At 42.2% G+C, this 26023-nt stretch overlaps 1 long non-coding RNA gene across 3 annotated transcripts in view; it reads left to right on the top strand.

Moving 5' to 3' along the window:
• Positions 1–26023, top strand: part of LOC126933578 (uncharacterized) — a 215138-nt gene that overhangs the window by 47475 nt on the left and 141640 nt on the right. For all 3 annotated transcript variants that reach the window (XR_007718671.1, XR_007718672.1, XR_007718673.1), the window contains exon 5: positions 10869–11014. This is a non-coding gene — a long non-coding RNA (uncharacterized LOC126933578). The remainder of the gene's footprint in view (positions 1–10868; positions 11015–26023) is intronic.

The following is a 26023-nucleotide window of genomic DNA, read 5'->3' as shown; positions in this document are numbered from 1 at the left end:
GGTATACATTACTGGCCATTTTGAGCCAGACTTGACTATGTGGTTGTTTGGATTCCCACTGACAAGTATCATGGCGGACACTCCGGCACACCATTTCTCTAGCTGCTTCCATGTGAGGGCCTCCGGGCAGCCAGAGATTATTTTCTCCTCCCTTGCCTGCATCTGTCTATTCCTCCCCATTGGATGGGGCCAGCTTGGATGACAACATTCCATTGGACTGTAGCACAGTGCATGATCTAGCAGTTCAACTGGGATTCTGCCTTTTGGGAAGTGCTTCCTTTCAGAGACTAGAGAGGTAAGAGAAACTAGTCCTGCCTGGTAGGAGACCTGGCCCATTCTTCCCCGAATCCCCTTTGCCTGTTTTTGATACTTTGGTTCTGCTCTTTACTGGGTGAAGGAAGATAGCAGTGTTGGCTGCTTTAGTCGGGCTTCCCTAGTATGGGACCATTTGGGGCAGCAGCTCAGACGGTGCAGCTCAGACGGTGGGGGCCAACCCCTCACCACCAAGCATTTTGCTGCTTCTCTCTGGCTGATGTGTTTCTCTTTTAATGTGTACTGTAAAAGAAAAGAAGAGGAAGAAAGAGAGAGGAAGGGAGATGAGGGAGAGTGGGAAGAAGAAAAAAATATTAATTTTTGTTCTTATATGAAATTGACATCTTACTTGCTTTGTGTCTCCTCTTACCCAAGTTGGCTGCAGTAGTGCCCTCTCTGACCCAGTAGGCTAGAGACCCTGAGATTCTGCATTTCTCTCTCCCTCTGTTTTTTTTTTTTTTTTTTTTTTTTTGAGATAGAGTCTCACTTTGTTGCCCAGGCTGGAGTGCAGTGGCGCAGTCTCGGCTCACTGCAATCTCCGCCTCCTGGGTTCAAGTGATTCTCCTGCCTCAGCCTCCTGAGTAGCTGAGATTACAGGCATGTGCCACCATGCCTGGCTAATTTTTGTATTTTTAGTAGAGATGGGGTTTCACCATATTGACCAGGCTGGTCTCGATCTCCTGACTTCAAGTGATCCACCTGCCTCGGCCTCCCAAAGTTCTGGGATTACAGGAGTAAGCCACCGTGCCCGGCCCTTCATCCTATTTTGATGTCAGAGACCACATATGGATATGGCACTGGATGATTTATTTACCAACTTGCGCCTTTAATTTTGCCTCTGAAACTATTATTTATTAGCAAATACATTAACATAACATTTTTCATTTGGAGGCGTGCTAAACTGTTGACCTCTTTTGTAAAAATTCTAAGGGAGCTTGAAAAGGAAAAACCTAGAAATTTATAAATACTGAATAGAGTGTCCATCCTTCTTAACCTTGTTTCCCAGTAGCTCTTTCATCCTGTCACAAATTGGTTCAGCAACAGAGGAGTTAATATGCATAAGCACTTTTCTTTGTAACAGGGAGACATTCCATCTGAGTCCTTTAAGGATGTGCTGGAAAGGGAGTGGGGAAGTTACACTGCAGATATGATCTTCCCCAGATGCAAACAAGTTTCTTTACTAGTAGAACTGGAAATTATGTGCCACTTGCTGATTTTTTACTTCTAAACTTTTGTTAGACTATTAAATTTGGTGAATAATACCATGGATTATTATTATAAAGATTAGCACATCTATTTACAATAGAATATTTCAAACAGACAGAAAAGCATACAAAATAATATGACAAAAAAATCATCTATCTACAATCCAGCTCAGTCATGTAATAAAATGTTGCCATATTTGCTTGAGATCTCTCTTTTTCCCTCCCTCCCCCTTTCTCCCTCTTCCTCCCTTCCTTTTTTCCCCTTTCCTCTCTTTCTTCCAAGTTAAAATCTTTTTTTCCTCACCAAGTCACCAGTAGTGCTGACGAAGTTAAAATCTTATAGATGTAGTTAAAACCCCCGAAACCAATCTCTCTCATTCCTCTCTTGTCATCTGCAGAGGCGACAACTACCTGAATTTAGAGTTTTAATTCCTGTGTGTATTTTTATATTGTTTTAAATTTTTTTAAATAAGAGCTGGAGTCTTCCTGTGTTGCCCAGGGTGAAGGGCAGTGGCTATTCACAGGTGCAATCCACTACTGATCAGCACAGAAGGTTTGACCTGCTCTGCTTCCTACACAGGTAGGTTCAACTTTCCTTAGGCAACCTGGTAGCCCTCGCTCCTGGGAGGTCACTATATGATGCCCAGAACTACTGGGCTCAACAATCCTCCCACCTCAGCCTCCTAAGTAGCTGGGTCTATAGGCACACACCACCACACCCAGCTATTTTTTTATATTTATACTATATATGTATCCATACACAAGGCATAAAGTTGATTTGCAAGTTTTTAATCATTAAATGATATATTATGTGCTTTCTTCTTAATCTCTCACTCAACATGTATTAATACTCATCTTTTTTTTTTTTTCCCCAGTCTCACTCTGTTCACCAGGCTGGAGTGCAGTGGTGTGATCATGACTCACTGAAGCCTTGACCTCCTGGGCTCAAGCAATCTTCCTGCCTCAGCCCTGCAAGTAGCTGGGACTACAGGCACACGCCACCATGCCCGGCTAATGTTTGTATTTTTTTGTAGAGACAGTTTCACATGTTGCCCAGGCTGGTCGTGAACTCCTCAGCTCAAGTGAGCCACCTGTCTCAGCCTCCCAAAGTACTGGGATTTCAGGTGTGAGCCACCATGCTTGGCCCTTAATACACATCCTTTTTTTTTTTTTTTTTGAGATGGAGTCTCACTCTGTCTCTAGGAGTGCAGTGGCACGATCTTGGCTCACTGTAGCCTCTGCCTCCCAGGTTCAAGCGATTCTCCTGCCTCAGCCTCCCGAGTAGCTGGGATTACAGGCACCTGCTACCACACTGCGCTAATTTTTGTATTTTTAGTAAAGATGGGTTTCACCCTGTTGGCCAGGCTGGTCTTGAACTCCTGGTCTCAAGTGAACACTGGCCTCCCAAAGTGCTGGGATTACAGGCATGGGCCACCGCGTCAGGCCAATACACGTCTTCTAGTTCATCTAAAGTGCTAGATAGTATTTCATTGTATAAAAAGACCATCATTTATTCATGCTTTTGTTGATAGATCTTTAAATTGTTTCCATTATTTTTCCCTTACAAACAATGCAAGATAAATGTTTTTGTATGTGTCTCCTTGTGAGAGTTATATGCCTAGGTGTGGCATCCCTGAGTTCCATCACAAGTCTTTGGAAATAATTTTTATGTGGATAGTACAACAATCTGACTAGTTAAAAGAAAAAAATTAAGTCAACATAAGTGCTGGAAGACAGAGAAATTCAGAAGTAGGATGTAAAATAGTAATGGAATAATAGGTAAATTAGATATATAATCCTATGCCTTTTTAAAAAGGTAATTCGTCTTTTGGCTGGGCGTGGTGGCTCATGTCTGTAATCCCAGCACTTTGGGAGGCTGAGACAGGAGGATCACTTGAGCTCAAGAATTTGAGACCAGCCAGTCCAACATGGTGAAACCCGGTCTCTACTAAAAATACAAAAATTAGCTGGGTGTGGTGGTGCACACCTGTAATCCCAGCTACTCAGGAGGCTAAGGCAGGAGAATCATGTGAACCTGGGAGGTGGAGGTTGTGGTAAGCTGAGATAGCGCCATTGCACTCCAGCCTCGGCAACAGAGCAAGACTCTGTCTCAAAAAAAAAAAAAAAAAAAAAAAAGGAAAACATTAATGAAAAGGTAATTCATCTTTTGGAAAAAAAAGGTAGAGTGAACATACTGAATATCACAGATTTTCATCTACATTTAAGATGCTACCTTTAGACCGGGCGAGGTGGCTCACACCTGTAATCCCAGCACTTTGGGAGGCCAAGGTGGGTGGATCACCTGAGGTCAGGAATTCGAGACCAGCCTGACCAATATGGTGAAACCCTATCTCTACTAAAAATACAAAACTTAGCTGGGCATGGTGGCGTGCACCTGTAGTCCCAGCTACTTGGGAGGCTGAGACAGGAGAATTGCTTGAACCCAGGAGGTGAAGGTTGCAGTCAGCTGAGATTGCGTCACTGCACTCCAGCCTGGGCAAGAGAGTGAAATTCTGCCTCAAAAAAAAAAAAAAGAAAAAAAAAAAAAAAAAAAGATGCTACCTTTAGTGTCACTGCTTCTGTGAAGCCTTCTGAAGATTGCTTTTTTTCCAATTACTTTCTCCTTTCGACCTCCATTCTCCCTACCTCTGTTATATGATATTGTGCATTTTATTTGCTATGGTTTGTTTATATCTCTCTCTCAGCAGGCTGAATGTGTTTTGAAGGTGGAGTTCATGTCTTATTTGTATCCCCAGGGTGTGGTGCACAGTTGGTGGTTAAGTCTGAGGAATGAATGAGTGGCCCAAATCATCGAGGATCTTTCAGAGCTGGCAGTGGGTTTCTTTTTTTCTTTTCGAGACGGAGTCTCACTCTGTCACCCAGGCTAGAGTGCAGTGGCGCAGTCTCAGCTCACTGCAACCTCTGCCTCCCGGGTTCAAGTGATTCTTCTGCCTCGGCCTCCTGAGTAACTGGGATTACAGGCACGTACCACCACGCCTGGCTAATTTTTTTATTTTTAGTAGAGATGGGGTTTCGCCATGCTGACCAGGATTTCACTTGAAATCCTGACCTCAAGTGAACCACCCGCCTCAGCCTCCCAAATTGCTGGGATTACAGGAGTGAGCCACCGTACCCACTGGCAGTGGGTTTCTGATGATAGGATAGTTTAATGAAAGTTAGCTTAAAGTATGAAAAAGCTTTTATCCTTTGTCTTCAACTGCACCTATGAAAAGGAAGTTTCATATAAAAGCTGATCTAAATGGCTAATATAGCAGAGAAATCACTTAAAATTCATAGATATTTGCTGTGCGTGATTAAGATGTATCAGTTTACAGTTAATTTTAGGAAAACTTAAATTTTATAAATTGCCAAGAAATCACCTGTGAAAAACTAAATTTCACTTAATTTTTTATTAACTGTTAGGATGTTTAAGTTTTGCTAGTTTTATCATCTGGGACACTGGAATTTTGTCTTATTGGTGTTGCCGATTAAACAAAATAATTCTTCAAAAGTGCTTAGCACAATGTTAGGTAAATAGTAAATACTAAGTAAACATTGGCTTTGCTATTATTAGGTGGTCCCATACTACGATCCAGTTTATATCACGTGCTTCTTGGTATATATTTGAGGAGGCTCCCATCTATATGTTTGGACTTGGGCATTAGTAAAGCTGCCAGCTCATGTGAAGAAAGTCATCTAAAAATTAAAGTTAAGCACATGATGGAATATTCTTGAATATGTTGTGAGTTAGGTGTAAAAAAATATAGGGGGATTGTATTGTTGACTATAAAAAAGCCATTAGACTATTTTAAGAATGCTCTCTTCTGTCATTAGGGCTTGCTTATGAATAATATATCACATGCATGAAAGGAGGTGGTGGCTAGTTTCGTTTCCCTAAAACATGGTTCAATGGTAAATTGGAGGCAGCTGTGGTTTACCAAAGCAGAAACCCAGTGAGGTCTACTATAACTAGTATATGTTTACAGTTTGACTCATGGTGCCTGTCATACTTTAATCATAGGGGAACAAGTAATATTACTTAGACTTCACTGTTTAATCTTCCATTCATTTGTTTTCCAAGTTTGTTTCAGTCAGTGGGCAGGTTCCCTTTTGATTGCAACATGCAGTCCCTATTTCTGCAATTTATCTTCATTTGCCATTTTGAGAGGGCTATGAAAATCCTATGATAAGCTCCTTGTTCTCCAAATCTATGCATATAAGTCTCATCGAGTTGGATTCATTCTAAAGATATTTTGAAATCACATCAGCACTTTCAGATCAGCAAGTTATTTCTTAATAAATTACTGTCTTAATGTTAGATGCCATTTTAAAAACATGAAAGAGAGCAGTTTCTAAATATGTGTTACTACTTCCAGGGAATCGTAAACTGGAGTGTTTAATTAAATGAAGGCCCTAAATTTTTATTATGCTGTCACTGGATATTTGAATAACTAGCTGTAAATGAGTTCTAGTTGTACAAAAGTGATTTTCTAAATCCAATTGTCCCTATTCAAAATATAATTCTAGTTCCTGGGTGAAACTGAAAATGAAATGGCCATGTCTTTATAACTAAAACAAATTAGAAGGTTGCAGCAATAAAATGAACCCACAGAGGGGGAAACAAACAACTTTGAATCAGGTTTTTTTTTCCTCCCCTGAACTGATTGGGTAATTTACTCAACTAATTTTGTCTAGTCATTAGAAAGTTAATACTCCATTCTATAATTTCCTTCCACTCAAGTGAGCAATATTGGTGCATATAATTTGGATTAAGAACTTTCCTCTACTCTTACAAATATTTGCATATATGCCTTGAATATGCTTCCTCATTTAGGCCACAGAAATTTATTCAAAGACAAACCAATCAAAGATAATAACATTAACTACCATTTATTAAGCATCTCCTTCATGACAAGACTTTTTCCCATGTTGAGGTATAATTGACAATTGAAAATTGTACATATTAAAGTGTACAACATGATGATTTGATATGCATATATATGCATATATACCCATATACATATGCATATATATGCATAGATATGGATATGGATGATTCGATACTCATATATACGCATATGGATATGGATAAATATGCATATATATGCATATCAAATCATCATGTTGTACACTTTAAATATGTACAAATTTCAATTATGCATATATATGCATATGGATATATGCATATATATGGATATATCCATATCAAATCATATATATAATATGCACATATATCATATACATATCCATCACCTCACATAGTTACCATTTTCTTTTGTTCTCTCTCTCTTCCTCCCTTTCTTTCTCTTCTTTTTTTTTTTTTTGGTGGTGAGAACACTTAATAACCACCCTCTTAGCAAATTTCAAGTATACAATAATACAATATAGTGTTGCTAATTGTAGTCATATTGTTGTAGAATAGATCTCCAGAATTTATTCATTTGGATAACTAAAACTCTGTAACCCTTTTCCAATATCTCCCCCATTCCCCTATCCCTCCAGCTCATGGCGACCAACATTCCACTCTCTGCTGTTCTAAGTTTGACTACTTTAGTTTTCACACATAAGTGAGATCAACACAGTATTTGTTTTTCTGTGTCTGGCTTAGTTTACTTAGCTTAATATTCTTTAGGTTCATTCATGTTGCAAATGACAGGATTTCCTTTTGTTTTGAAGGTTGAATAATATTCTGTTGTATATGTATACCATATTTTCTTCATCCATTCATCTGTTGATGGACATTTAAGTTGTTTTTATATCTTGGCTATTATGAATAATGCTGCAATGAACATGAGAGTAGAGATATCTCTTAGAAATCCTGATTTTCCTTTTTTTTTTTTTTTCCAGACAATCTTGTCACCCAGGCTGGAGTGCAGTGGCATGATCTCGGCTTACTGCAACCTCCGCCTCTTGGGTTCAAGTGATTCTCCTGCCTCAACGTCTGGAGTAACTGGGATTATAGGCATACGCTACCATGCCTGGCTAATTTTTGTATTTTTAATAGAGATGGGGTTTCATCACGTTGGCCAGGCTGGTCTCGAACTCCTGACCTCAGGTGATCCTCCTCCTTGGCCTCCCAAAGTGCTGGGATTACAGGTGTGAGCCACCGCCTGGCCTATTTGATCATCTTTTACAGCTTAGGGAATTAAGGTTTAGATGTGGCACAGGACAGAAACAGACTTTGAAAACAGGTCTGTTTGACTTCAAAACTTGTGCTCCTTGCCAGGCGCGGTGGCTCATGCCTGTAATCCCAGCACTTTGCGAGGCCAAGGCAGGAGGATCACTTGAGCTCAGGAGTTTGAGACCAGCCTGGCCAACATGGCGAAACCCTGTCTCTACTTAAAATGCAAATATTAGCCGGGCATGGTGGTGTGCTCCTGTAATCCCAGCTACTTGGGAAGCTGAGGCATGAGAATCACCTGAACCTTGGAGGTAGAGGTTGCAGTGAGCTGAGATTGTGCCACTGCACTCCAGCCTGGGTGACAGAGTGACAGTCCATCTCAAAAACAAAACAAAAACAGCAACAACAAGAAAACCCCCACAGAACCCACAAAACAAAACCAAAATACCTGTGCTCCTTACTGTGCTCTCCTGCCTCTCAGTGCGAGATAAACAGAGTGGGTAAAATAACCTACGATGTTGTCATCGACAAGGCCTGTTGCTACCGTGTGATGCCTGCTCCCTAGATGACTTCCTTGAGGGGTGAAGCGAGAGGAAATCTGGCACCAAGCTGGTTGAGGGGCAGAGCAAGAATGTCTGGGCTTCCCCACCCAGCTGGGAATGTGAGTGATGCTCATCATCGAAGGCTCAACTGCAGCCAGGAGACTCCTCCAGTGATGATGAGAGTGTACAAATGAAGTACAGGAGCGGGGGAGCCTTCACACACCTCCAGCCCTTCCTGCTTCTTGAAATACTCATATCCTCTGGCAGAAATGAGCTACAGAAATCCGTGTCCACTTACTCACAGCCTGAAAGAAACCCACACAGTGGACCTTCCTGGCTGTTGCATGGCAATTAGAGCTACTATTGAGTTTCTGTTGTGCATTTTCTCAATTAGGCACAATTACCACATGTAAGAAATGAGGAAATTAAGACTCAGAGGAATTAGGTGAATTGCCCAAGGTTATTACATAGTTTATGACTGGCCAACCAGGGTTTAGACATTGGTCTATATCCTAATCCAAGACCCATGTTCCTCTCACTACTCAGGTTTGTTTCTTTCGCATGGGGATATTACAAATCATTATTTCTCCTGATTGTATTTTTATTGCTGCTATATGACCATCTCGTTTCTTGTCACTGACTTTATCCAAAAGCAAGAAGATGGTATGGAATTTTGGGGGAAGCGGTTGAAATGAAGTGTTGGAATTTCAGAGCCTGCATTACTGGATTATGTGTGGATTGTTATTTCTCTGTACTGTCTCTTTCTTCCTCCTGCTACCTCATATAGGCACTTGATATCTGATTATTACAGTCTTTTTAGGGGTTCTTGAACATACTCACTTGTAGAAAAGTGCTGGTTAAAATTGTAACAGGCAGACATTTGGGTTCTCGTAGCCTTGCAATAAATGGAAGGAAGTAACTTTTGGGCTTATGAAAATGTGTACTGCAAGGTTTTCTTTCTTTTTCTTTCTTTCTTTCTTTCTTTCTTTTTTTTTTTTTTGAGACAGGGTCTCGCTCTGTCACCAGGCTGGAGTATAGAACAATCATAGCTCACTGCAAGGATCCTCCTGCTTCAGCCTCCCAAGTAGCTAGGACTACAGGCATAGCCACCATGCCTGGCTAACTTTTCTTATTTTTTATTTTATGTAGAGACAGTATCTTGCTGTGTTGCCCAGGCTGGTCTCAAACTCCTGGCTTCAAGGGATCCCCGCACCTTGGTCTTCCAAAATTCTGGGATTATAGGCACGACCCACCATGCCCAGTGGTTTTCTTAAAGTTCTCTGCGAGGTATAGATAGTTTCACAAGTAAGATGATTAGTCAGTACAGTAGCAACATTAGGTCATTGGTTTTGCCATTTCTAGCTTGTAGCAAATTATCCATTCTTATATGACAAAGCCTATGGGGCAATTAGAGGACTTGAACTGTCTCTCTTCAGTGCCATAAAGAAGGGACTGAAGCTTCATAAATCTAGTCCTTCACTCCCCAGCTCTGATCCTCTCCTTTCTGTAAGTAACGATCATGTTGCCTTCAGTAGGTGTTTGTCAAGCCCGTGTTTTGTTGCGTTTTGTTTTAGAGACAGGATCTCACTTTGTTGCCCAGGCTAGACTCAAACTCCTGGGCTCACTTTGTCCTCCTGCCTCAGCCTCCCTGAGCAGCTGGCACTAGAAGCACTGCCATGGAGACCAATTTGTCAAGCCTTTTAATACCATCTCATCACTGCAATGATCAACACATGTGCTCTAAAAATCTTTTACATGGCAGTATAAAGGGCTTGAGCCATGTCCGTATTAAAACACAGGTGGTATCCTCATCCTTTAATCTTGAAATGTTGAAAGAGTTGATTAGCTGTCCTCGCTAGCTATCTCTAGGAAGGATAGCTAATAACTGTCTTGCTTTTGCTTTTGTGTGTGTGTGTGTGTGTGTGTGTGTATGTGTATGTGTATATATATGTGTATGTGTATATATGTGTGTACATATGTATATATATGCATGTATATATATACAAAAGCAAAAGCAAGACAGTATTTGAAATTTGAAAACACTGATTCTCATAACCAGTCTATCTCAGGATTAAATTACATAACCACCAATCTCTGCCAACCCACTCTCCAGTAACCACCCCACCTCCAATTTCCTGTAAATAGCAAACACTCTGTAGTATTTCATCTACAGGGAGCACTGTTGAGTAGCTGGACTAGTCACTGTATTTGCTTGTTTTTTTACTTGAGAAGACTTTTTGTTTGTTTGTTTTGAGATTGGTGTGTGTTGGGGGGGTCTCACTACATTGTCCAGGCTGGATTTGAACCTCTGGGCTCAAACCTCCTGCCTCAGCCTCTTGAGTAACTGGGACTACAGACACGTCGCCATGCCTGGCTACGTCAGAAGTTTTACAATTTTTATGCTTTAACAGCAGAAAAAGAAACAAAATCTAGAACTTGTCTCTGTCATAACGTCATCCATAAAAAGTGATTTTAAGATGAAGACTTCTCCTAGAGAGATACAAGCTGGTGGATCTAGCATTCAGCTCTCACTTTCATTCAATATAGTTGTCATTTTAGACCCAAGCTTTCCCTAGAGATAGTGATTCCACCAGGGGAAGCAATATGCGAAGTTACTGCAAGAAAGTTTTTTGTGAAATTGTGACTGCTGCCAGAGATGTCATATGTTTTAGTTAACTTTCTTCCCAGGAACCAAGAAAATTTCCCAAGCCCCAGATAAATACAGCTGGAATGCTATTCAGAAGTCAGTAGCACGGGGCTGAAGAGAGAGACCGAAGTTTACACACTCCATTTGTTTCTGCTTGAGATAAAGCCTCTGTTCTATTTTGCTTAAGGTAAAAATCCAATTCACTTTGAAAGTTGTAAAGCCTTATGCCATTGGAAAAAAATGATTAAGATTTCTGTCACTACAATTACAACTTATACCATAATAAATTTACCTAAGGACGTGATGGCCTCTACTGGATTCCTTCCAGAGTTCTCCAAGGAATAAAAGCATGCAACTGACAATCTACAGGACATTCTGGTTCTGCCTGGTCCTTCTCATTCCATCAGCATTGGAAACTTATCTACCCCCATGCCATTGATTAGCAACTCTGCATGTATGCAGTGCAGCAGTAATTAATGTTCCCCATGTTGACCCTCAGGAACTACAATACCATGAAGTGCCCTTCAGAATTATCAAGGAGAAATTAAATTATGCTCAATACAGTTTTAGAGCAATTTCTCTCGTGATTTAAAGCACCTCTACAGGGAGGGGCTGGAGCTGGCTCCTGCTGGCTTGTGCAAGCCAATTGTTAAATGGCAAGGAATTTTGCAAGCTAAATGTTAAACCTTTGAAATTGGGCCATGGTGGGAGTAGTTGCATCACAGAAATTGGTGTCTGCTAAAAATAAGGGCTCCTTCCCTCCAACAAACTGGTTTATCAGCACTATTGTCTATATCTTTGAAACTGCATCATTCAATTAATACCTGTTAGTTAGAATAGCACATCGCACTCTTGCTGGTCAGTCATTCACTGATGAGTCTTGCTCGGTTGAAAAGCCAGTTAATACCTGGATTAGTTTCCTGTGGCTACTGTAACAAATCACCACAAACTTGGTAATGAAAAGCAAACTAAACATATTCTTGCCTAGTCCTGGAGGCCAGAAGTCTAAATCACTGGGCTGAAATCCAGGTGTTGACAAGGATGGGCTTCCTCCAGAGCATCTAGGAGAGAAGCTGCTCATTGCCTTTTCCAGCTTTTGGTAGCTGCTGGCATTTCTTGGCTTGTGACTTTGTCCCTAGCATCTTCAAGGCAAGCATCTTCAAATGTCTTCTTCTCTATCTTTGCTATTTTCACCTTGCCTTTTCGTGTGTGTGTGTGTGTGTGTGTGTGTGTGTGTGTGTGGCATGAAATCTTCCTCTGTCTTATGAGGTCACTCGTGATTGCATTTTTTGGGGTCCCTCACCAGACAATCTCCCCATTTTAAGAGTCTTTACTTACTCTTATCTACAAAGACCTCCCCCGCTTTTTTTTTCCAATAAAGGTAACTTTTACAGGTTCCAGGAAAGTAACGTGGTATCTTTGGGAGGGCCATTTTCAGCCTACCACAATACTCACCTTAGTAGCCCCCTGTGTATACAGATACCCTGCACCGTGTAACCTCTTTAACAAACTAGTCCTTTTTTTTTTTTGAGATGGAGTCTCACTCTGTTGCCCAGGCTGGAGTGCGGTGGTGGGATCTCAGGTCACCACAACCTCTGCCTCCTGGGTTCAAACAATTCTCCTGCCTCAGCCTCCCGAGTAGCTGGGACTACAGGCGCGTGCCACTACACCCCGTTCATTTTTTGTATTTTTAGTAGAGACGGGGTTTCGCTGTGTTAGCCAGGACAGTCTTGATCTTCTGACCTCATGATCCACCCACCTCAGCCTCCCAAAGTGCTGGGATTACAGGCGTGAGCCACCGCGCCCGGCCACAAGCTACAGTCTTAATGATAAAGAGCAAAGAGCAAAGTCTTCATTCTAATGATAGTGGCAGCTCTTTCTTATTGCCTACATATTTCCTGTGCACCAGGCAAAGTGCTTAGCATATCATCTCATGGTTACTACTTCCCAAACCATTACATATGTGCTCAAATATCATAAATGCTCATTTTGGAACACGGGTATCAAAACTGGTATGTCATGATATACATTTCCTGCTTCCTTCCACCTCAAAGCCATTCTCTGGGGCTGCTCATAAAGTTGTTCCAGGGGCTCCCATTTATGTAGCCCACTTTTCCTCTCCTTGTTTCATAGTTTCCAACTCTGTCCCTTAGTTACCCTTAGCGAGCTTATCTTAACACCAACACAAGGCTTGTTTAAAGGGAATGTGGAAAGTATATCTATTGGCTGGGAATGACTTCTCTGGTATGCAAAGTCCCTGGCCAAGTGAATTGAAGGCTCTGGGCCAAGGTCAGTTCCTGGGTAAAACCATAACTGGCAATATCATCCCTCGAAAGGTGGTTTGGAGGGGGCCGTGAACCACGCCTGTCGGTGATTAGCCTGTAATTACCTATCCTGTTGTTTCTGGTTAACCTGCTTTCCAGGGGTTCTCTCCTGATCTGCTTGCTTAGCTCACTATTTAATTTCTACAACTTGCAGTAGAGGAAGGGAAGGATAAGGGAATGAATATTTGGTGATTGCCCACTCTGTGTTAGGCTCTCTGCTGTGGAAGTTTTACATATTGGACTAAGGATGACGTAAAATCCGAGAACATGTTCTGGGGTTATTCTTTGTAGCTGCAGTTAATAATCTGGTAGAACTGTTTTAGAGATGTAGTATAGTAAGTTGATCAGGTTTGGGTAGCACATCCATATTTCTGTTAAAATTTTCAGTTGGGTCGGGCGCAGTGGCTCAAGCCTGTAATCCCAGCACTTTGGGAGGCCGAGATGGGCGGATCACGAGGTCAGGAGATCGAGACCATCCTGGCTAACATGGTGAAACCCCGTCTCTGCTAAAAAAAATGCGAAAAACTAGCCTGGCATGGTGGTGGGCGCCTGTAGTCCCAGCTACTCGGGAGGCTGAGTTAGGAGAATGGGGTAAACCCGGGAGGCGGAGCTTGCAGTGAGCTGAGGTCTGGCCACTGCACTCCAGCCTGGGCAACAGAGCAAGACTCCGTCTCAAATTAAAAACAAAAAAAAAAAATTTCAGTTGTGCGTAAAAGCTGGTTGAATCTGGGCTATATGGTAGCTAGTGTTTTATGAAGGGATTCAGGTCACATTTGCTTAGTTTTAGAAATGCTCTATAGGCCCCGTGTGATTTTTTTTGTGCAAGCAGAAAATGAATTCCTAGAAGCTGGACAAAGTCAGCAGTAGGAGGTCAAGGGCACAGTTGGGAAAGATGGTCTTTACTTCATTACTCTGGCTGAAAGGTACCTAATCTTTCAGAGCCTCAGTTCCTTCCTTCCTTCCTTCCTTCCTTCCTTCCTTCCTTCCTTCCTTCCTTCCTTCCTTCCTTCTTTCTTCCTCTCTCTGTCTCTCTCCTCTCTCTTTCTTAATTTTTTTTTTTTTTTTTTTTTTAGGGATGGAGTCTTGCTATGTTGCCCAGGCTAGAGTGCAGTGACTATTCATAGGTGCAACCATAGTGAACTCTAGCTTTGAACTCCTGAGCTGAAGCCATCCTCCTGCCTTAGCCTCCCAAGTAGCTGGGACTACAGGTGTGCATCACTGTGCCTGGTGGTTCTTTCCTTCCTTCCTTTCTTTTTTTTTTTTTTTTTTTTTTTTTGAGGCAAAGTTTTGCTGTTGTCGCCCAGGCTGGAATGTAATGGCGCAATCTCGGCTCACTGCAACCTCCGCCTCCTGGGTTCAAACAATTCTCTTGCCTCAGCCTCCCAAGTAGCTGAGACTACAGGCAGTCATCACCATACCCAGCTAATTTTTATATTTTTAGTAGAGACAGGATTTCACCATGTTGGCCAGGCTGGTCTTGAACTCCTGACCTCAGGTGATAGAACTGCCTTGGCCTCCCAAAGTGCTGGGATTATAGGCATGAACCACTACGCCTGGCAGGTAGTAGTTTCTTTATCTGTAAAATTGTGATAATAATTTTTACCTTTCAGGGTTTTTGGAAGGATTAAAAATGAATTGAGGGATATAAAATGCCTAGCATATGCTAAGCATTCAATAAGTGGTAGCTATCATTTTCAATATTAGTAGCTTTGCTATAGATTGAATGTTTTTGTCCTCCCAAATTCATATGTTGAAATCTTAACCTCCACAGTGATAGTATTAGGATAGTGGGGACTTTGGGAGGTCATTAGTCTAGCTCATAGGTGAAGCCCTTATGATTGGGATTCGTGCCCTTATAAAAGAGACCCTAGAGAGCTAGTTTGCCCCTTCTTCCATGTAAGGTGATAGTGAGAGGTTGGTATCTGCAGCCTGAAAGAGGGCCCTCACCAGAACTCAACCGCTGGCACCCTCATGTTGGACTTCCAGCCTCCAGAACTGTGAGAAATAAATTTCCATTGTTCACAAGCCACCCAGTTAGTGGCATTTTGTTATAGCAGCCTGAATGGACTAAGACAAGCTCAAAATGAACAAATACACTAGCAGCGAATTTCAAAGCACCATCTTGCTCTAGTCACTTGAATAATGCAAGTAATTAGTGGCTTCCCTTCTTTTTTCCACTTCTGCAGTGCCTTGGCAATACCAATACCTTTTTCTCCCCTGGGAAGGATTCTCTTGCCAGGTCCCTGCCCTTTCCCTCCTTGGGAGCCTCAAGACCTTCAATTGCTTTAGAGCAAGGAGGATATCTTCTTTTTGCATCTTTACCACCTGTCATAATTCCTAGAACTTGAAAGGGCAACTAATCATTCTTATTGGAGTAAAGTTCTAACTTTTAAAAATGAAAACAAAATATGTGATTCGATATTTATTCGACTCCAATCTTCCCTCATGGGAAAGGAAATCAATGCCATGGCTCTGCTTTTTGTCTTCCTTCTTAAACCTTGTGTACTTTAGCTTTTGGTCGGCTCTTGGGACAGAGAGAGGCAATGCTCGACTTTTGTGACTTTAGACCCCCTTCCCCCGGCAAAAGACTAATTACTGACATAAAGGATTTTGTTTTTTATTTCATCATTCTGTGACTCAGACTAGGGAGGCTTTTTAGCTAATTGAATGGAGAGTGACTTTAGCCTACTATCAAAACTACAGGCTGACATTTTAGGGCATTGAGCTAAACCCTTTATGTGTATAATGTTATTTCATCTTTCCTATAGCCTTATGACGTAGGTGTTATTATTATGTCTATGTTATATTTAAGGAAACTGAGGATCAGAGAGGAACTCGACCAGGGTGTCATACTAGGATTAGGATTGAGCCTGCGTCTATAAGACTTGGAAATCTGGCTTTTGAGTACCATACTATACTATATCTAGACTTTTTTTTTTTTTTTTTAGAGAAGGGGTTTTACTGTGTCACCCAGGCTGGAGTGCAGCGGTGCAGTCACGCACGGTTCACTGCAGCTTCAACCTCCCCAGGCTCAAGTGATTGTCCCACCTCAGCCCTCTTGAGTAGCTGGGACAACAGGTGTATAACACCACACACCTGGCTAATTTTTGTACTTTTTGTAGAGATGGGGTTTTGCCATGTTGCCCAGGCTGGCCTTGAACTCCTGAGTTCAAGCAATCTGCCCACCTGGGCCTCCCAAAGTGCTGGTATTACAGTTGTGAGCCACAGCACCTGGCCCAGACTCAAATTTTTTTAAAAACTGAATTAAGGAAATTATTCTAAGAAACAAAAGGTAATTCAGCCTTTCACTAAATGCTAATTGAGCACCTGCTAGAATTCCGTGGAGGTGCTAGATTACTCTTGAAAGAAAGAAAGAAAGAAAGAAAGAAAGAAAGAAAGAAAGAAAGAAAGAGAGAGAGAGAGAGAAAGAGAGAGAGAAAGAGAGAGAGAGAAAGAGAGAGAGAAAGAGAGAGAGAGAAAGAAAGGAAAGAAAGGAAAGAAAGGAAAGAAGGAAAGAAAGAAAGAAAGAGAGAGGGAGGGAGGGAGAGGGAGGGAGGGAGGGAGAGGGAGGGAGGGAGGGAGGGAGGGAGGGGGAGGGAAGGAAGGAAGGAAGGAAGGAAGGAAGGAAGGAAAGGAAGGAAGAAAGAAAGAAAGAAAGAAAGAAAGAAAGAAAGAAAGAAAGAAAGAAAGGAAGGAAGGAAGGAAGGAAGGAAGGAAGGAAGGGAGAGGCCAGGTGCGGTGGCTCACGCCTGTAATCCCAGCACTTTGGGAGGCTGAGGCGGGTGAATCATCTGAAGTCAGGAGTTCGAAACCAGCCTCACCAACATGGTGAAAACCCATCTCTCCTAAAAATACAAAATTAGCTGGGCGTGGTGGCACATGCCTGTAATCCCAGCTACTCGGGAGAATGAGGCAGGAGAATCACTTGAACCCGGGAGGCGGAGACTGCAGTGAGCTGGGATCGCATCATTGCACTCCAGCATGGGCAACAAGAGTGAAACTCTGTCTCAAAAGAAAAAAAAAAAAGGCAAGAAGGAAAATGGCAGAGCAGGGTATAGACGAGGGTGAGGGAAGCAATGGACCTAGGGTACACTGTTCAAGGAGGCACTCACTCTCAGGTGACCTTGCAGTTGAATGACCTGCAATCCCCGAAGCCGAAGCCGCCCCGGTGCCTCGCTTGCCTCACCCTGGTCCCAGCCCTGCCTTTTGCCCTTGGGGCGTTCAGTGTTTACCAAGAATCCCATATCAGTATGGATCAGACCCGAAGAGAGAAACCACACAGGGAATTTTAATGTAGGGAATTATTAACCAGTAGTCTATTGTTTAGAAACCAACAAGGACACAGAGGGAGAGAATACGACAAGCCAAGCTATGCAGTTTTGACCTTCAGGACAAAGTGAGGACTTTGTTTTTCCCTCAGGGCTGTGCCTGAGAGAGCATGACTTCCCCTATTTATTAGCAACATTAGACTGCAGCATTTCCTTTCAGATCACCCCAAGCATTTAGGCTATTTCAAGAATCTAAATAACATCTCAGTCAAACTAACATTCCGAGAGAGAAATGTTTTAATATATCTTTTCCCAGAGTAGCCTTTAGGTCTCGGAGTGGGTGCAAACAGGCTGGACGCTGGTCGATATATTTGAAGATTCATGGGAATCCAGAAGTTTTGGCAGAGGTACATATGAATCTCAAGGAAAAATTAAATATAATTTGATATAGTGCAAACCGCACGGTAGAATTTGAATGCAGGACAAATCACAACAGCTGTTTGTCATCTCTCACTTAAACAGCAGTAACAGGATTGCTTAAACACATTCTGTTCCTTTCTAGAATGTTCAGAGTATTTAATATTTGCATAATGATTAATCTCCCGCTCCAGAGGAAATTCCCAAAGGAAGAGACAACACAGAAGCATTTTAAATTGCAACACCATGGCAAAGGGAAAAGAGGGAGCGTGCCAGATCCTTAGTTTTGGGGCTACTCTCTCAGGAGAATTCTAAATAATGGTGGTCATCTTGCTGAATGTTAAACCCAGAACAGGATGGCTAAGATGACACATTCCCAAACACTGGGACAAAGCATACTAACGAGGCCAAAGGCACAACGCCAATTAAGGGATTACACCACACCTGTATTATGGGGTGGTCGATCTTAAATATTTCAAGTTTTATTCTGTTCTTTGAAAAGGCTAAATTCTTATTCTCGGTGCCGTACAAACCCACCCAAACCTGTCCCCACCCATCCATCCAAGGAAAGTTCTGAATAATTTTTTTTTCCATAGAGGGTCAATTGTTTATTTGCTGTGATTTGGGGGCCTCTGGGAAGCTTTTGGCTGCAGAAAGGGCAGCAGACTTGAAGTGTAACCCCTAGGCTTCAGCAATAGTTTGTCTGGATCAATGGGCTTTAACTTGGCTGTACTTTAGAATCACCTGGGGAAATTTACAATACCCTGGCCCCTAACAAAAACTCCCAGCCTGGTATGGTAGCTCATGCCTGTAATCCCAGCACTTTGGGAGGCTGAGGCAAGAGAGTTGCTTGAGCCCGAGTTTGAGACTAGCTTGGGTGACATAGTGAGACCCCCATCTCTATAAAAAGAAAAAAACAAGAAAACCCCACGAATTATTAAACACTAAACACTGTCTCCTTCCTTTCCCTTTTTGCACTTTTGGGTTTTGGGCTGTTTTCCAGAAGGCTTTTAAAGCCTGACCTCTGAATGTGATAAAGACATCAATTGGCCAGGCATGGTGACTCACACCTGTAATCCCGGCAGCACTTTGCGAGGCCAAGGCGGGCAGATGACTTGAGGTCAGGAGTTCGAGACCAGCCTGGGCAACATGGTGAAACCCCCCCCCCATTTCTACTAAAAATACAAAAATTAGCTGGGTGTGGTGGTGGGTGCCTGTAATCCCAGCTGCTCGGGAGGCTGAGGCAGAGGTTTCAGTGAGCCGATGTGGTGCCACTGCACTCCACCCTGGGTGACAGAGCAAGACTCTATCTCAAAAAAAAATTAACATTAAAATTAAAATTTAAAAAAATCTATCTGTGTTGTTTAGTCACAGCTTGTCAAATAACTTTCTGTGTCTGCTCTGAAAGGATATTTTATAAAAGAAGTTAAAAATTTTATATGGATATTGACATTCTCATTGCTGAGGGGCTAATATAAACTGGTCATTTGTAATGTCTAAACATATTATTCCGTTATAGTGACTAAACATATCTCATGACTCAGTTCTGAAAGCCAGTACTAAATACATAGTTAATGAATGATATTCCTTAACCATGGCTGCCATAAATATTCATCTAATGCTTGTCTTCATTTGAGGGTTAGTAACATGTTAAGGATATTTGTGGAGAGAATGAAAGCGATAAATTCTATCTATATTTACTCTTATTCAAAAGGCAAATTCATTTTTAGAATACTCTTTGATAAAATCCTTTAACAAAAGGAAATTTGCTTTTAAAAAAGTCTTCTGTCTTTGAGTTAATACTCTTACACAAAAACAGTTTAGTAATGTTTTGCTTGTTAAATGGCCAGTTGATGGACGATCTCAACAGCCCAATTCAATGAAGAGTAATACAAGCAGTGTTCTAAAACGTTAAATTGATGCCTTCCTAATAGTACTTTGGAGTTATTTTCCTAATGAAAAGAGGTAGCAGTAATTCAGTGCCACCCTTTCCTGGTCTTCTTGATCAACAACCCATCTTAAAGGTTGTTGGATGGGGTTGGTATATAGTCTGTGAACAGAATGGAGCAGGGATGATTGGTAACCTTTTTCTTCAAAGGGCCAAATAGTAAATATTTTAGGCTTTACTACCCAACTCTGGTATTGTGATACTAAAGCAGCCCTAGAAAATATGTAAATGAATGGGTGTGACTGTGTTCCAAAAAACTTTATTTTCAAAAACAGGCGGCAGACTGAGTTTGGCTTGCGGGCCATAACTCACCCACTTCTAGAATACAGCAAACCCAATAGGGTGTTAAATTGGCTCTGAAGTTGCAATGGAAGTGTAATCTAGGATGAGGAAGAAGCCAATGGGTGTCAGGGTCCTCTATGAGCAGGTGACTCCACTATGATGGGAGAAGTCATGAGAAAAAATTAATAATAATGAGTGGTAATAGAAATGGCTAATGTTTACTGATAATTTGCTATATAACTTGGGTTAAATACATGTTTTATCTCATGTAATCTTTATAATAACCTTGAGTTAGGTATTAACCTATTCCCATTTTGTAGATGAGAAAATTGGAGCATGGAGAGGTTACGTACATTTCCCAAAGACGTACAGTTAGTAAGTGTCATGGCTGAGATGTGAATTCAGATAGACTGACTTTAGAGACTGCTCCTCTAAGGATGCCTTAGTACATCCCCCCAGAGGACAGAGCCACGTCCAAAGTCATCCCAGCTGGGAGGGAATAGAAGGGTCTCTATATAGATGGGTGGGAGGGAATAGAAGCATCTCTGTATAGGTTCTAGGGGTTCTGTTCTGGTTCTAGGGGTTCACCATGCTACAGATGGGCCAGGAATAGTGCCCTGGGATGTGCACTGGGGGAAACAGCTCTCCATACGAATCTCATATTTCTTCATATTTTCAAGCAGAAGCATTGATAGCGTTTTTCAAACATGTTTGCATATTGGAAAGCAGCCTTGGAAGACAGAGGTAGTATCTCCCTCTGGAACAGAGAGAAGGTTTGCTTGCTGCATAGTATAATAAAGATGATGCCTCTTTTGGGGGCAAAGTTGAGCAAGTTTGTTTGTAACTCATTATAAATTATTAGAGTTCTTCGGCCATGATGGAATCCACTGTGTGTGCTACTAGGCTACTCTATGTTACCCCCTTGGACCTTGGGGGGCAAGAAGAACTAATATAAACATAAATCTCACATTGCTTGCTGTGCTGAGTTAAATAAAGTCCGTTGTCTTTGGCCCAGGAGTCTCATGTCTTCTGCCAGTATCCTGAATCTGTGGCAGGCTAACTTGTTTTGTGCAAGCAGGGTAAAATGTCAGTTCTTGACATACACAGGAGGCACAGTAGATCCTAATGGCTGGTCTGAGGAGGAAAGCTGTTCACTCTTGGCTTGGTTTTCTGTCTTTTTAAATTACGGATGAATGAGGCCTGTGCTGAAGCCGGAGAGAGGCAAACCTCTACAAGCACCCGTAGCTCTTGATTATATAACTATCTAAGTGCTATGATTTTCTGAGAAGTTCTAAAACTAGCCATATGGAGTTAAAGATGTACAATTGATTCGTTGGAATGATTTTCAATGAACCATAGCTGTGACATAAATATTACATTCCAGCTGTCTAATATAGTGGTTCCCAGAGCTGCTCATTGGATCACATGGTAACATTAAAATAACAACAATAAAAAAACAGATTCCTGAGCACCGCCTCATATATGATGAATCAGAATATCTGGGGGAGAGGCTCAGAAATCAATATTTTACAAAGATTTCCCAGATTATTTAGATGCAGTCAATCCCTGCACTGTTCTCATGATAAAGATTGAATTCTATCACAGACAAATCCTGCTTCTCTGTACCTAAATTTTTTCGTTTGTCACACAAAAAGTTACTGTAGAACTGTGCTGTTTAATATGGTGGCAACTAGTCACGTGGCTATTTCAAATACAGTTTATCAAAATTAAATTTAAAATTCATTGCTTCAGTTCCATTAGCCACATTTCAAATATTTAATAACCACATATGGCTACTGGCTACAGTATCATATAGCACAGATGAAGCACATGCCCATCATCATAGAAAGTTCTATTGAATAGAGCTGCTCTAGAATATCTTATTACAACAGAAAGGAAGGGTGCTATCAAAGATGACTGAGGATGTACCAAAAAGACTCAGGAGCTAGCGTAAATAAGCTTCCATTGGCCAAAGATGGGATAATTTGAGCACTAATTAGAATAACAACTGCAACGGATTTAAATACATCAAATATATTTAAACCCATGAGTTCATAATCATACTAAAATAATATTTATTGGTGACTTTTGGAGGATGCTAGGGAACCAAGTCACTGTCTGAAAACTGGAAAACAAAGGGTTATCAAGCATTTAATCAGTACTGTTCATAAAGGAAAGGCTGGATAAATGCTTGAGACAGACAGAGTTGTCTATCAGAAGGCTCATTAGAAGGTCCTGCAGAATGAGAGCACTGCTCACCCTTTGCCATGCCCAGTTTAATAACATACCCTCGTACTGGTTTTTCTTCCTTTCTTTTTTCATTTCCCATATCCTGCGCTTCTGTTCTCTGGGATCCTTAAATAAATTACTGCCTGCAAATCTCTATCTCAGGCTCTGCTTTTGTGGGTGAGGAACTCTGGCTAGGACAGCATTCTACTTCAAATTCTTGAAAGGGAATCTAACCCCACCTGAGTATAGATTTGGTTGCTTGGTTCAGACTTCTGTTCCTGGTCCAATCTCTTGTGAGAGGCTGTTTCTTCCAGAGGTATAGTTGGGACTTCTTAAAGTTGAAGAAGTGGAAGGGAGAGAGAGTTATGGGGTCAAAACTGAATGCAAACCTGCACTGGAAAAAAATTCCTCAGTTGATTTTATGTACCTTAAAGTCAAAGAACTCTACTTTAAAGGGTGTAATAATTATCTGGCCCGGGAACATTTTAAAAATAGACAAGATGTTGAGTCCAAAGGTCAACGGGAAGTGCATTTGGGGGAAGAGGAACACACACTGTTACATGGGGGGTTGAAAGAGGAAAAGCAAGATTGACTGTACATGAAACCTTTAACTCCACAGAGGAAAATGGATAATATGCAACATATGGTGCATGGTATAATATCCTAATACACAGAATGTATACTATGTGTACCTAGGTTATTATATTCTGTACCATAAACCTCAAAAAATGTTCGAGTAGGAAGGTATCCAGCCCTCCAAATCAATAGAAAGCTGCCTCCACATCCCTGTAGATATGGAACATGTTCTTACTGAATGACTGTTAAATACTGAACCCAAGGCTGGGATTGGGTCTGGCGTGTGTGTGTCTGTGAGGGAGGCAGAACCAATCTTGGCAATTCACCACTTCCCTCCCAGCACTCTGGGCTTCTCTGTTCCCCTCCCCAGACTTCTAACGTTGTCCGCCTCAGTACACAGCCTCTTTCTCCCACGCAAAAACTCTCAGTCACAGGCAGGATGTACTGGGAGCTGTTTAACAACTGGCTCTCCAGAAAAGAACAGAAAGCTCTGATTTGCAGCATTTTCCAATTTCTAAGGCATAAACACTCCTATCGTGGCTGATTGTAAGTTACTGAACACGGAGTTGGGAGGCGGTATAAACTGGCTCCCGCTTACCACTGGGAATAAGTGGAAGAAAGGCAAGGGGGGACATAAATGGTGGAAAGACACTGTAGAGGGGTTTAAGACCGTCCCAGAAGTGAGGGAAGGGAAATCAAGGAAGTGATGACCTGGAGTCATTCCTTTAACTTTGGTTACTATGATTCGGAAACATCGGCATCTGCCTCTTCATGTCAAATGGGACTCGGCAGAGGCTTGCCTTGCTTCTTTGGCTCCGTGTGGCATATTTGGCCATCTTATTCAATCTATAGCCTCTTAGCTTCAATGTTCCTGAGAATGTCCTTATATTGTGGCTTTTTTTTTTAGATGGAGTGTCGCTCTTTGTTGCCCAGGCTGGAGTGCAATGGCATGAACTCAGCTCACCGCATACTCCACCTCCCGGGTTCAAGTGATTCTCCTGCTTCAGCCTCCTGAGTAGCTGGGATTACAGGCCTGCACCACTATGCCGGGCTAATTTCGTATTTTTAGTGGAGACACGGTTTCTCCATGTTGGTCAGCTGGTCTCCAACTCCCGACCTCAGGTGATCCACCCGCCTCGGCCTCCCAAAGTGCTGGGATTACAGGCATGAGCCACCGCGCCAGGCCTATATTGTGGCTTTAAAAGACTCAGAAACTCCGCTGGAGAAAAGGTTTTAGGGCAGCAAGAGTGCGTTGTATTCTGTTTTGATAGAAACCTCTTCCATAAACATTGTCTAGGCCCTGGCATGCTCACACCCACCATTCATGGGCACATCACATCCCTTCTTCCCTCCCTGAATGCTCCTGACCCCCATCTGGCCTCCTCAGGTGTTACACACCCTTCTTCGCGGGCCACAATTCAAGCCCTCATCTGGTTTCCTTGGACATCATCTGAGAGCTACCTATCTGTCCTTCCTGAGAGAGCTTCAGCTGGCACAGAACTCAACTCCTTCGCTTGGGGATACTGGCAGATACATATCCAACTTGCCATAGGCAGTGGCAGGAAGCTTAGATCTGTCCTCCTGCCCACAAGCACTGCCTTGAAGGCTCATGCTGGCTCTCTGAGCGCCTGATCCAGTGGTCTGGGTCCTCTGGTCACCTCCCAAACTGCAGACCGTTGATTTCGTTTGCAGCTCTGGGCCAGCGCAACTCCCCTGTTCTCATCCTTACCAACAAAGCACACACTTGAATTTCCCATAACTGCTCTGGTTGCTTCACTTTTTACTTTTTCTTGAAAGCATCCAGGACCAGGAATCCAGCTTGGTACAGACAACCTAAATTAATGCTTCTTAGCCTGCACAAAAGAATAATTTTTTGTTATTTTCTCTTTGGTGTCTAATCTGATCCAAGGTGACTTGCAGGAAAGAAATGCTTCCACTAGCAAGTTAAAAGTGTTCCTTTTTGCAATCCTAATAGTTGTTAGAAATATAACAGCTTGCTTAGTCCTCTCCCCAGATGAATGTACCTTCATCTTTAGATTTATGATTTGGTTTTTATCTCTTCTGAAATAGAGACAGAGGTAGTAGAAGTTCCCTTATCTCTGCCTCTCAGAACTCCGGCCTCTTTTCTGAGTTTTTTCTTGTCTTCTAGACACCCAAAGCAGCCACTAGTTAGGTTTATTCTTCTTAAATCTCGTTTTCTCTCCATATGTTTTCTTCTCTGAGCCCATAAACACATCGCCACTCTTCTTTCCAAAAGCAGGACCCTGTACATGATGTAGAACACTCTGCATACTGACAGAGCGCTCCAGGTGGCTCAGCTAACTCACCACAGCTGTTGTGTCTTTCCAGGTTAGGGAAGGCATTAGGGCCAGAGGTCAGCATGCCCTTCCTGCCACCAGACAGCCTTGCTCCACCCACTGAGTGTTCTGTTTGCAGTGAAGGCCAAAGGTCTCTGGACTAAAAAAAAAAAAATGCCTTTAATTCAAGCCTAAGTTATAAAAGAAAGAATTTCAGCTTCTGCTGTCAGGCCTGCGAGGCTGGCCAAGCCGGAGCATCCTTGACCTTTCTTTTTTCCTTCAGCCGTCCAATGAATTTGTGTCCAATTTGTCCTCCAATCCTCCACAGAGAGTTGCATTCTATGATGCCTCTGGTGATTTGGAAGGCGGCCGAGCTAGGCACAAAAATAGGAGCGCCTGAGGCGAGAGATTCTTCCAAGGTTCTTGGTTGTCAGAAAGATGAACATCACCAAATGGTTCTAAAAGAAGAGATGAAAGGGATTAACATTGTAAGCAGTTGTGAGATTAGACTGTCCAAGTCACTAGGCTCCAGATGAAGCAGGAGGCATAGCAGAGAAAATCCTGTGCTGGAATCGGTAGAATTATGAGCAAGGTTTTAGGGGATTCATCAGAGGAGGGCTAAGTTGAATGGGCACTAATGAGCTGATGACTCAAATCTAGGAATGAATAAGATCATAACAACCAAAGCTCTGTATGAAGGCGGGTGCTCTATCATTGTCACATCTACTAGAGACAGGCACTGGTCCCCAAGATGAGACTGACTGGCTGGCCCCTTACCGAGTGAACAAGTTATCAAATACTTAACTAAAATAAGAACTGTGAACATGCCCAGAAGGATTCTTAGCGCATGCACTT

Source organism: Macaca thibetana, chromosome 13 (genome assembly GCF_024542745.1).
Source record: "Macaca thibetana thibetana isolate TM-01 chromosome 13, ASM2454274v1, whole genome shotgun sequence".
NCBI lineage: Eukaryota > Metazoa > Chordata > Mammalia > Primates > Cercopithecidae > Macaca > Macaca thibetana.
Note: the sequence above shows the minus strand (reverse complement) of the source record. Positions and strands in the feature narration are given on the sequence as shown.